This window comes from Strigops habroptila, chromosome 10, assembly GCF_004027225.2.
Source record: "Strigops habroptila isolate Jane chromosome 10, bStrHab1.2.pri, whole genome shotgun sequence".
Taxonomy (NCBI): domain Eukaryota; kingdom Metazoa; phylum Chordata; class Aves; order Psittaciformes; family Psittacidae; genus Strigops; species Strigops habroptila.
Genome location: NC_046359.1, coordinates 16157808 through 16170966, shown reverse-complemented (window position 1 = coordinate 16170966; position 13159 = coordinate 16157808). Strand labels below are relative to the sequence as shown.

General features: G+C 41.6%; 1 protein-coding gene across 7 annotated transcripts in view; it reads left to right on the top strand.

Annotated features, from left to right (window-relative positions):
- The first annotated feature begins 868 nt into the window (after positions 1-868).
- Positions 869-13159, top strand: part of LYST (lysosomal trafficking regulator) — an 82772-nt gene continuing 70481 nt past the window's right edge. For 4 of the 7 annotated variants that reach the window (XM_030500278.1, XM_030500281.1, XM_030500280.1 and 1 more), the window contains exon 1: positions 4006-4235. The gene's annotated coding sequence lies outside the window, so the exon portion shown is untranslated. Of the gene's footprint in view, positions 973-4005; positions 4236-13159 lie in introns of those variants that run through there. The other 3 variants (XM_030500279.1, XM_030500275.1, XM_030500274.1) reach the window with 2 other exon arrangements.

Below are 13159 nucleotides of genomic sequence, written 5' to 3'. Positions count from 1 at the left end.
CGTCAATTGAGCAGCATCCAGGGCAATCCTTTCTTCCAGGCATCTCAGCTGAGTGCCAAAGCCCAGCTCTGCAGCCGTAAATGTGCTCTGAGAATTTACGCACAGCAGAGTGCAAACTCTTTAGGTTAGAATAAGGAAGAAGCTCTTTACTGTGAGGGTGCTGAGGCGCTGGCACAGGTTGACCAGAGAAGCTGTGGCTGCCCCATCCCTGGAAGAGTTCAAGGTTGGACGGGGCTTGGAGCAACCTGGTCTAGTGGAAGGTGTCCCTGCCCATGGCAGGGGGTTGGAACTGGATGAGCTTTAAGGTCCCTTCCAAGCCAAACCATTCTATGGTTCTACGAAAACTCTCCTTTGCTTGCAAAGCGCGCCATATCCAGAGCCCTTTGTGGCGAGTCGAGTAACAGGGCACAGCGCAAGCCGGGAAGGGGCTTGCAGCCACCAGGCGGCACCGGGTTGGAGCTCCGGCAGCATCGCCGCCGGGCCCGGCCGTGCTGGGTGCCAGTGGTGTGGCGCGGGCGTTCCGGCGCCTTTTAACGCCGGCGTTAAAGCGCGGGGCGGGGGTGGGGGGAGAGCGGGTCTGAATTGTTGCGTGTGGCACTCCCGCCGCGCGCGCCGCCGGGCAGGGGCTTCGCGCGGGGGCGCTGACCGGGCCGCCGGGGGCGGGGCATGCCCCGGGGAAGCCACGCCCCCCCTGGGCCAGGCGGCGGCGTCCATTGGCTGTCGGTGCGCGCGTCATGCCGCCCACCGCCCACGCGCGCGCCGGTGGTGGCGGAGCTGCGGCGGCGGCGGCGGGAGCGGAGGAGTCAGGTGGGGCGAGGGGCGGGGCCAGGGGCGGGACGGGGGCATGGGCGCTGCGTTGCCCGGGAGACGGGGGCGGGCGGGGTCGTCCCGCCATGGGCTGCCGGGGCGCTGTCAGCGGGATAAGAGCGGAGCGGACGGACGGGCGCGCTGCCTCTGCGGAGCGAGGAGCGGGTGAGGGCGCGGCGGGTACCGCTGCCTCCGGCTTTGCGTTGCGAGGGCTCGCCTGGCGGCGCGGGGCCTGGCTGGGAGGCAGGCAGCTCGGCGGGCACAAGCCCGAAGGGGCGCCCCGGCGGGAGGGAGCCGTGGAGCCTGGGCCGGGGCGGGCGGGCTGTCTTGTCAGCTAGCGCTGGTCGCCTCGGCCGTGTGAAGATGCCTGCTGGTTGCTGCAGGCGGCTCAGGGCAGGCTGGCGGCGGCGGCTGTGAGAGGCGGAAGAAGCGGGCGCTGGTGGCGCAGGCGGGGCCCTGCCCGCCCCGAGTCTCCCCGGGGCAGGGGCCTGGCCCGGCCGGGCCACGCTGTCCGGCGGCGGCGGGGGGAAGGCGAGTGCGCGCTCGGTTCCTGCGTGCCTCTCAGGGGCGGGGGTCGGGGCTGGCCCCCTGTTCGGTAGCTTCGGTGAGGCGGTTTGCGGCCCAGAGTGGTTCTTCCTGCGTTGTGGCCTCTGCTTTTACAGAAAAGCAACATGTAATTCTCCGGGTGCAGGTGGTGTGTGTTTCCCGTTCCTTTCTGTGTCACTGGGATGCTGCGGGCCCCGCGTCACGGCGGGCTGTGCTTTGCGATGCGTTTGTGCGGAACCGGAGCATAAAAGCCTCGCTGGCAGCAAGGCGTTTGTTGAAGGCGAGAGATAATTGAAAAAAAGCAGATCTGGGCTGTTCTGGGAAACGCGATAACGTTGATGGACGTAGAATAAGACAGTCGCAGCACCTGAACCATCCTTTTCTTTTTTTTTTTAATCAAGGAGTGAGCAGAGGAGCGATGAGAACTCTCCTAGGTAGTTTTTGAGCATGGCGAGAATGGGTGAAGTTACTCTTCTGTGGGGAAAAAATAATAAAGAAATGGACATTACCTGGTATCCCCAAATGAACTGAAGAGCTGCCTTTTAGTTACCTGTAGCGTGCGAGAGAAGGCAGGGAAAGCAGGTGCATGACTGGAAGGGAGAATAAAACCTCTTGTGTAAGAGAAAGCAGAGCAGTTGAGTAAATTCGGAGAGAGGATCAGATGACCAAATGTAGCGGCCTCGGAGTTGGAAAAGCATCAAATGTGGTCATACATGGGAAAGGGATAGAGAAGAAAGTGTGGATGTGAGACTTTTTTTTTTCATCTTGTTAGTTGTAGTGCTACATGAATCAGTAAGAATCCTTATTAGGATCTACAGAAACCTGGAGTTAGTGACACAAGCCTGCATCACTAACAATTGTGCTGTTGCTTATGAGGTGGTGGGACAACCTTTGGCAGAAAAAGCAGCAGGGACATCTGTTTTAGTCATTTATCATAAGAGGGCTACATTGTGGTAAGAAGTTGGGAAAATACTCTTGATCTCCTTTCTGCTTTTAACTGTAGGCTCACAGACCAGTAGTGGAAAGAAGAAAGTATCCTCTTGGATACCTTAGAAAATCTGTGGCTTAGTGGCTCTTAGAGTTTCTGGTGGACGTTCAAAATAGAGTGAATGAAAAATGAGAATGTCTTTATATATTGTCATAAATAAGGAAGAAAAAAAAATCAGCTTTTTCTAGGGTATTTTAATTTTACTCTTTTCCCTCATTATTCTTTGGACAGAGAATCTTACAAGCTAAGAGCAAGTAGCTTTCAATGCCTTACTTCTAAAACCAAAGTCAACAGTAAATGAGACCTCAGGAAGCCGGTCATCACTTGGTTTGTAAGACTGTATACAGATTTCTTAAGAGGAGCTTTTTTTAATGTCACTCCCTTCCTGCTTTCCCTTCTCTACTTCGCCCATTAGATTTTTTTACTGTACTCAAAGACAGCTTTCCATTAAAATGTATAACCAATCTTAAGAAGTTTTTCTGTTAGGTTAGTAATCATTTAATGAAGATCCTTCTTAAATGCTTCTTTTGCTTTTTCCTTTCTCTTTGTCCCTTTTAGGCTTTTCTTGTGCCTCTGAATCAGTTTTTAATGCAGTTTAAGACAAGAAAAGAGACTGTCAGCACCTGGAACAATAGCATAGGATCTATTGGAAAGTAAGATACTTGATACGTAAATATCAGAAAAGAGAAACTGCATCCTGAACGCTTATTAAAAGTTGCTGCTTTTATATAGTTCTCCTTACAGTTAAGCTCAAAGAGCATAAGCAAGTACTTTGAAATATGAACAAAACTTGAGGAAGCTATCAGTTCTGTATTTTTATTGTTAGTGATTTCTTTAATAGACCATGTGTCCTTATTAATGTACAGTTGTACACCCTTGCAGCTTCTACGGGGAGCTAATTTCCTTTGTATTTGAAGAATTCTTCCAATGTCATGGTGGTCTCTTTTCAAATAAGATAAAGTTGCACATAGAGGAATTCTGAAGCAAAACTGGCTTTAATACTTGTCTTGTGCGGGCAGAAGGGCACAGAGGGAACATAGGGTGAAATGATTATTTGGTAAGAGGATTCTGCTGCCCCAGGAGGTGCTTGCTGTCCAGGACATGCTTGCTTGTCCTCTGCAGGTGAATTTAAGTCCTTTGGAGTGAACAGCCGTCATCAGCAAGACCTCATTAATGTCTATTTATTCCTTTTTGAGGAGATGCCAGGATCTGTGGGCTTCCTTAGTGACGAACAGCCACTACGGCTGTTAGGCTGAGATGTCACTACTTCATACTGTTGAGTTAACTTTAAAGTCATCTTTTTTGTTTGCTGGAAAACAGGATTATAATGTTGGGAAAGGATTGTAATATGCAGTGTGGCGAGGGCTCTATGTATGTATATCTGGGGTTACTTTGACTCTTTGCTTTCTTCTCCAGTTCAGAGATGGCTGTGAGAATGTCAGTTACTTTGGCAAATTGTGTGATGAAAATTCACAGGACTTTTGGTAGTATCAGTAATCGGGCTGGTGTCATCAGAGCTATCAGTGCCTGTGATAGCACTGATTTGGAGGTGATAGACCTCTTTTTAGGCTGGAGCAAGACAAGGTAGAAGACATCTGTGATTGCTTCTGTCACCTGGACTCACCAGTCTGAGCTGGCTAAGCTGATTGAGCAGCTTGCTGCTGCTGAAGGGGGAGATCTCCCTCCTGCCTTCTTCCTTTGACAGTGACAACTCTCTGATCTCTCAACATGGCAATTCAACAACAACGAAATTCCAGCTGAAAAAAGAGTTTTCTGCAAACATGTGGAGATGACTCACATCAAAAAGGAGTTGGATGAGTGCAGAGCTGGAGGAAGAAGGGAAGAGTTGCTGGGCAGGAACAGAAACATCCTCTTGCTAGTCATGAGTTATCAGGTGGGCTGAACTGTCTTGTGTAACTGTGCCTTAGCTGCTCCTCAGAAGTTGGGGGCTTTTGCTTAGACTCAGCAGGGTCTCTGCTTCAGCTGTCATGGTCATTTGAGAAGAACTGATAAAGCAGCAAGGTATGCACTAGATCATGCTTTTTAACTCTGTTCAGATTCAGGCCTTATGTTTGAACAAGTCTTTCAGTGACTCGTTGAAAATGGTGCATGACAGTGTCTTGCTTCCAGATGAAGCACTCTGTACAGAAGTTTTACTGGAATGTGTTAAGGGGAAGGGAAAGGAGAAAACGCAGTGTGAGAATGTGCAGACTTGAGGATTTTCTTACTATAAGCTACTGGCTCTTTGTGGTTCATGTTTGCAGCCTGGGGTTACTGGGATGCTGCGGGCTCTGCGTTACCGTGGGCTGTGCTTTGTGATATGTTTGTGCAGAACTGGAGCACCCAGGAAGTTGAGCTCCTTGGCTTCAGTTAAAAGCATCACTGTGCTTCTTGTAAAAGTATGGAAGCATGAAGTACTAAATGTGAGGCAGGAGGCGAGAGTTCCTGGTTCTTGAAACTTGTGACCTTTCTGCTTTCCAAAGAGAAAATTGGGAAGGTGAAATACTGGAAGGAATTACTGTCAGGTAATGCCAAAGCCAGGCTTCATTGAAAGCATTAAAACGGATGTTAACTTCATCCAGGTTTATTTCAGCAAATACCTGACTTCACTTATTCCTCTCTAGTATTGTGGAGGCATTTACTGAAGATCTGTGAGGAATTTTTTATTTTTCTTTGGAGGGAGAAATAAATGGCAAAAAGCATCAAACAAGATGTGTTAACCTCATTAAGCAACTGATTTGTTAAGTTTTAGTGTAATTAACTGAAAGATGAGGAATGAGTAACAGCAACAGCAGTCTGAAGGGATGAATAGTTCTCATTATTAAGATCAATAGTTCTTAGTTCTGGAAAAGAGTGAATTAGTAAGGAAAATATTTAAGACTTAAGGAAATATTCCTGGTAGTTCATAATTTTATTGCAGGAACTGATGAAAGTCCAGCCATATACTTTCATTATAATATTTCAAAAGTTTAATTTTGTCCGATTTTGATTCAGTAATTTAAGAAGACACTGAAATAGTCCTAAAATTAACCAAAAAGTGCAAGTCTTTCACCTTCCTATTCTCTTTCTATTGGACGGCAAGAGTTAACAAACCTATTTTCAAAGAATTGAGAGCAAAAATTCTTATGACTTGCTGTAGAGAAAACAAAACAAAAGCCTCAAAGTGTAGGACTTTGTGTGCTACCTGAGGTACGTATTTATCTTTGTATTAGTCGCATCTTTCAATTTTGAAGGGATATTTGAGTCACTGAAAAGTGTACAGTTTCATTTTTGATTTGTATGTTTCAATTAACAAAAGATTAAAGGAAAGCAGAATTTTGTTTATGTCTGGATATATAGATGAAATGCTGTGTAGGGGCTTTTCAACTCCAGAAGTTACTCCTAATTAATCTAGAACTATTTTTAGGAGTCTAAATTATTTCAATTACAGTGTCAATTTGATTATTGGAGTCCTGCTAAATCTTTGGCACTTGCAGAAAAATTGTATGATGTTTGACTACTGGAAGTACTGCTTGGCTGTGTAAGTGGCCTTCACCTAGCACACTTCATCCATCTCCCCACCTATCTCTCACATCTTGTTTGTGTGTGCATGTTTGATAGACATCTAGTTTGGGTACTTTTTAAACATAGTTTGGTTATCTTTTGCATTGTTGAATTGATGAATTAAGGGGTTTCTCTGGTGGTTCAAAATTTTCTTAAATATTTGTCTATCTAGTACTAGGTATACTGTGAAACTTTATACTCTAAATTATTATTATACGAAATTAAGTGTGCTTATTGATTATAGTTTCTCTACACTGCTTGACTTGAATGCTGTTTAAACTTCAAGAATAAAATAAAAATCCTAGCTGTTCCTTATTTGCGCTCCCACTGGAGGAAAGCTACCTGAAGTGAGATGTTACATGAGTCATTTTGCTTGTAGTTTTCTTGGTTGATGACTGGGTCTTCTGGGGGCAGCTCAGTGCAAGAGGGGTCAGCACAGCTGGAACAAACACCTCTTTGCTGTAAAGCCCGGGGAAAGCACAGGGTCTGCTTCCCTAAAGTGACTGAAGCTCTTTGTGCTTAGCTAAGAAGCTGTCAGACTGAGCTTGACAAGGATAACTGCATATGAAACTCTCAGATATTTAGGTAACATATATTTAATTTTTTTTAGTACCACCTTCATCATTGCTGCCTGCTTTCTTGTCTGCATTTGATTATCCATAGAAATTACTTTTGATTACTTGTAAAACTGACCAGTTTTAAAGTCCCAGAAGCAGAGTTAGTCGTCATCTTGTTAACTCTGATCATTGACCTTCCTCTCTTACTTAATTGCTTCTAGCGGGTACTTTGGACACAATGCTAAGATCTTACTTTCTAGTTTTAATCCTCTAACTACTAAGCTTTCAGTTTCAATTACAGCCTTTACTCATTCATATCCCTTTAGCAGAAGTGCTTCAAGATGCTGCTCAACTTCATTTTGCCTCTTCCATGTGTCTGAGTACTGGTGCAATCAAAATGTATAATCTTATAAATTACAGAAAAGGTTCTATGGTCATGATTTATGAAAAGGTTCGTATGATCATTGAATGGTACATTTGTTGTTTAAAATAATCTCCAGGCACATGCAGTTCTGCATACTTGTAGTGTGGCCACAACTACAGTGATTTTGCCAGTTGCACTGGTGGCCATGCTGTCTGCTGTACTGCAGGTTAATGTAAGATGGTATTCTCAAAGTCTGCATAGTCTTGCAGGGCTGGTCTGTGCAGGCTTGCTGCTGGAGAGGCCCTGAACTTCTGACTGACTTTCTGTAGTAGCCTGCCTCTTTCCGTTCACTCTGCAGTCTGTGGGGGTTATTGATCTTTAGACTTAGTTATTAGTCATTGCTGCGCAACCACGGCTGTCGAGGCTTGGTCTGTAGTCTGGTTTTGGGGTAAATATCAAACCTAAAGCTTGAAAGAATATATTTAGGACTATGACCTGTATATATTTTAATTTGGAGAAGAACTTGTTAGCACTCTGTGAGTAGTGTTCAGAATAAGGCTCACTTGGGAGCTATGCCATTTCAGCCTTTTCCCTGCTGAATGATTTTACAGATCTTCATCCTTCACACACCTTATTTTCTGCATAGCTTCTATCTTGTGGTGGAATATTTGTTAATTCCTTTCTCTAGTACCGTGTGTTTCTTACAGGTGTTGTCCTCTGGAACTCCAGGTAAGATCTGGAACAGATCCTTGTCTTCAACTCTACTAACAAAGCTTGCTTTAGCATTTTCGTGGTATTGGTAACAGCTTGGTATTCTTCAATGTGTTATAGCTGGTTTCCGTGATCGCAAGCATATTTTTTTCTAACACAGTTAATGTTGCAGTGCTTATCTTTGAAGGCCCCCAGGTTTCCCCATGCCTCATCTAAGGAATGTTTGTTCTCTGTGCCTTCATGCATTGGTCTGAAATATGGAAATTTTAAATGAACTGGAATGGATTTAATGTGGTTAATTATATTGTAGTTACTGATTTTTTGGATAGTATAAGATCACAAGCTAAATATAAACTTGATTAGTTTATGTACAGGCTCAGTGCATTACTTGAGTGTGTAGGTGGTTGTTTGAGAGCCTCTTTCATTAGTGCTGTACTTTTTATCTTGTAGATGAATCATCTTTCATCTTTAGCTTCATTTCAGGCTCAACAAGAATGCATTCACAGGTGTTTTATATTGTTTGATGACTAAATAAAATTTCATGTTACTTGAGAAGCTGTCCCCAAGCACTTGTGTAACATGCAGGTAGCCTGTGGGATTCTTTGCCACTGTCTCAATGGTATTTCATACAGACTCGAAAGGAGGAAATTGTTGATGATCTGCTAACTTGGAAAGGGAATACAGATCTTCACAGTTCAAGACAGAACCTGATAACCTGCTGAATTTTAGCAAGAACAACCTTCCTAGTGTTGATCACTTAATCTCTGGTGCTTCTTTCTTAGCACACAGTTGATACTGCATTGCACTGTTCCATTACTACAGCTTGCATTAGTTGTCATTGCAGTGAACACTTCTTAAAACTTTGCACCAAAGACTCCTATACATCTTAATCTAACCCTTTTTCCAAACAAGGGTCAGATGTATCAAGTAGGTATTTATATGTGGAAAATCTAGGATGACATAAAATAAAAATGTCCTATTTTTTTTGGCAACACTTTTTCCCTTCCCCTTTCTTACATGTTGGTACATGTAGTCAAAATTTTTGATATGTGTTGTACAAGTAGTGGGGTGTCATTTAATTCCAGTTCCCCAAGATAATAGTACTTTCCAAGAAGTAAATATTAAGCACAAATAGGGCTTGGTGGTGCTATATGTGTCAAGTTTCATTTTTAAGCATCCTGAAATTACAGCAACATAATGATTTACTTGTAAAAGCCCTGTCATGAGTTAAGCAGGTAATACAAATTATTTTTTGCAAGTAGACTTAGATGAAGAACAAATCATGTGAATACTTCAGAATCAAGTAGGACAAGAACTTGTAGTTTAAGTTAAATGTTGATTAAATGCTGTTTGTATTTCACTGCTGTAAATGCCTCAGTAGCTTATGATGTACTAAAAGCTGCACCAAAAATCATTGGATTGACTTTAATGAAATATTCTTAAAAATGACTCATCACAAAGTAGACCAATGAACAAAGTACAGTTGCTATACAGAATTATGCTAGGGTTTTCATGTAAGATATGGAAAGCTGTTGTCCATGTTCTAGAAAGTATTACGTTGCTGATGTGGTGTGACTGAGGACAACTGACACTGAAGAAGAGTTAGGATGAGAGGAGGTCGTTAACCCTCTCAATCTCTAAAGCTTGCTAGGATTGAGTAACATGTAGGTAGGCCTCTACCATACTCTAGTACAGGCTTTGTAATATATGTATATGTGTGTATGTATGTGTGTATGTGTATATATATACATACATTTATATTATATTTATATTATATTTTTTTTATATATATATAAATACAGCTGTGCATTCTCTCCCCAGATTGTGAGGCCTTGGTAGGCTAGGGCTGTTGTTGAGATCCGGAGTTTTGACAGTAGCTTTGTGATGGTTATCAGAAGTAGAATATTCATTATAATCATAATGATTGTAATAATCATAATGATTGTGGCTTTAACCTTTGGAACTACAGACTTCTAAAGCATCATACAAAACTGTGTATGCCTAACTTTATTTTTAGATCTCTGGTGCATTGCTTATATGTGGAAAAGTCTGCAGTTAGTTTGCATGTGCACTGGCTTGCGTTTGGGGTGCTCAGACCTTTCATCACTTGATCTTTTCTTGCTGAGTTCTCTGCTTGTTTTGGTAGTCCCTCTTTAGTCAACCTTTGTAACACAGTTTATTATATCTTGATGTGCTTGCCTTGGTTTCCAGCCTCCTGTGTGCTGCTACTAGTTACAGTCTTTTTCTACTCAGTGGCAGCTAATAAATTGGAAAGTTGCTGGTTTGAGATGATAGCCTCCAGTGGCACTGTACGTCAAGCTTATGCGCTTCATGGCCATTAGTACATTTTGTGTTTAAGGAGCAGACATCTTTGTGAGATGCGCAGACTAATGAAATGATGATATACAGTGGAAACACTAGGGATATAACTCAAGGTTCCTTTAATGGAAGTCATGTCTTAAGTTCACACTTTGGAAACTGTTGAACAGGAAAACTTAGTTGTGGGTAAATGAGATTTTTTTTTTTTTTTTTTTTTACTCTATAAAAATATTGCATATATGTTCATCTGTTATGTCTCTGAGTTGAGCTTCTGTCATTCATTCAGAGCATAATTACCAATAATTATGCTAGAGAAAAGCGAAATTCTAGAAACAGTCATGCTGGGGAGGACATGACTTGAACACTTATGGGTCACAATATATCCAAGGAGCCAGATTAAACTCTAGCAAATACATTTTAGATTACCTTTGCAAAAATACACTGCCCAAGTTTGGGAAGTGTGGTCTGGAACAAACTTTGTGCCTAAAGAAATTACCCATGTGCTTCATTTCTAATTGTAAAAAAACAAGAGGCCTGAAAGTACATGGCAATGATTTGGGGTTAAGGAAGAGTTTGGTTTTTTTTTTTTTTTTTTTTACCTCACTTATATTCAGTGAGGTGCACCGCAGGTCTGGGTCTTGATCAGAAGAATGACATCTGAAACTGAGAAGTTGACCTGCCTGTACTTGTAATGCCACTTTGTGTATCTCTAGGTGCCTGTAGCCTTGGGTATGTTTGCTAATTATGAGTTTGCTGACTTGTTTGTAGATATGATAGGTATTTTGGAAAGTGCCTGTTTCTTTAATTTAGACAAATCTAGCATAGTAGTTGTCTGATCTTGTTTGCCTTTTATTTCCTTGGCATTCTTATTCTACAGCAGGAGTGGTTAGTTTAGCCATCCATGTTGCAGTGTTTCTTGGCTATACAAAACATGAAAATGAGGAATTTTGCTTTAAGGATTTTATTTTCAGAAAGCATAGATAATGTAATTCCTTAAAATTCTTCTTTTTTTTTTTTTTTTTTTCAGTGGAAGATACAGTACTTTCACATCCACTTAGAGACAGAAATTTTCTAATTCTTGGATTGTATAAGCACTGAGCTTCATGGATTAAATTTTGGTTTAATACCTAGGTAGCAGAACATAAGTAGACTACATACTTATAGGAGGCATAAGATACTTTGGTATTGCAAGACAAGCATGCCACATAGGTGAGGTGGGAGTTAAATGTACTTCTGATTTTACACAGAAGTAGTATTAGTAAGATTATATCTACATAAACACACCTGCATGCACAGCAACACCATTGCTACAATGGTCTGAACGTATTTTTCAGTGTTCATTAAAATAATGCTTGTTTACCATCTTGCGAACTTGACACGCTTTTCCCTGGTTAGCTAAAAGGACAGTGCATGTGCTATTTATCCTGAAGTACTAAGCATTTTTATTTTTCACTTTTTTATTTATTCTGGGGAGAGAGACTCTGAGAAACTTACTTGGATATCGTATTGATCTACTGAATTATGCGGAAGACTAAAAGCTAGCTACTGAACTCCTTGATAAAATAAAGGACTTTGTCAGAGGTAGAACTGCGCCAAGAAAATGGACATCTACCTGCAGTCTCATGATAAATTCTGTATGTTAGGAGGTTGCTTTGCATGTGCAACCTAATGACTGGAGCAACACTGCCTTAGTATGTTTTAGTGAGCTGTCTGCTTCTGTAACTCCAAATAGTAAATAATAGCAAAGGACAGAGAAGAAAGTGGTTGGAAATTTAGTAAGTACGAGCTCTTTTGTGGAGCTGGAGTGTTGTCTGGTGTCTCATTTTTGAGAAAGAACCAAACATGAAGTGTCGTGTTTTTGCTGCTGTTTGCTTATGTTTTTGGTTATCAGAGTTGTTGGATGGTTAGCAAATGTTCCCTGCCTTTTATGAGCTAGCTTTTGGCTGATTGCCTTGCATTGGTAGAACAAGGCATCAAAGCATCTCAAGTATCTCAAGTTTTCTGTTGATGCTTTGCTTGAATTGCAGGTTCCTGTTTTCTTCAAAGGCTTGTGTTTTGCTCCTGCTGTGTAACCTATTTTGGCAATGTCAGCTGCATATTTGTTTGTAGCCTGCTGAAAGTTTTGAAGGATATCAAAAAGAAAAGGAAAAATGCTGATTTCAGCAACATGCTAGCTTGAGGCTTTCCTTGCATTTCACCACTAAGTACGGACTTAAAGGCTACACTGTAGCATATGTTCCAGGCCATGCTAGATACATATTTCTGTTGCACACTCATGCTCTATTTTCTTCTTCTTCTCCAGTTTGTGCAGAGAAATGAATCATAGTATTCCCTTAATCTTATTGTTAACAAATTTCTTTAAACAGAAGGCAGTTGAATTTGGTGTCAGCTACTAACAACAGAAACTTAGTTTCTGTAAAAAACATGGCAATTGGTGCTACAATTGCAAAAGCCTATTATGGAGTGTCTTAGTGTTAATAATGTGCTGGTGTTCTTCATTATACCTGTTGTCCTCTGCTAACAGAAGCTTGAGCTTAAATTGAGAGTTTAACCCCAAAGTAAATCTGAATAAAATAATTTATATAATCATATTAATATTAATGTTAAAATCATCAAAGAGGTCACATGCATGTTCTCCAGAGCATAAATGTTAAGTACAAGCAATGAGTCTGGGACAAGTACTTTCTAAATGAAATGAATACTGTAGAAAGTAAATGTAGTGTTTATTGGTCAGTGATGACTCATATGCACATATACTTTATTCTAGAGAATGGGTAAAAGAGCTACAAGCTTTGAACTGGAGGCCAGAAATAACTGGATTGACAGTGGCTTGTAAAAACTACATTTTTCAAAGTATTAATGTCTACTACAAATGCAGCTTCATTGTACTTTGTACTCAAAAGGACTTGCAGCCATGCTATGCATGATCAGTGTTTGTCTCTCATCTGAAACAGAAAACTAGGGAGGTAGGTTAATTATATGTTAAACATATGTTGTTAGGTGTATGTTCTCTACTCCTCTTTGCATGATCTGTAAAATAGCTTCTTGTAAGTTTATTTTTCTTATGAGACTGCTATTACTCCTTTGGTGCATGAAGATGCTCATATAACCCGGTAAAAAAGGCTGCTTTTATTGAAAATAACATAGTGAGCTACAGGAAACTAAAGCTTGCAGGTGGCTCAGATGTGCCATGCATACCTTCTTAGTACATTAGCACTTTGGTTTACTCTGCAGTCAAGCTGTGTGAACATCACTCAGTGGCATGTTCATTTTAGACTGATATAATTATTTAGTAATGAGCCATTTGAAGAAATTTATTGACAT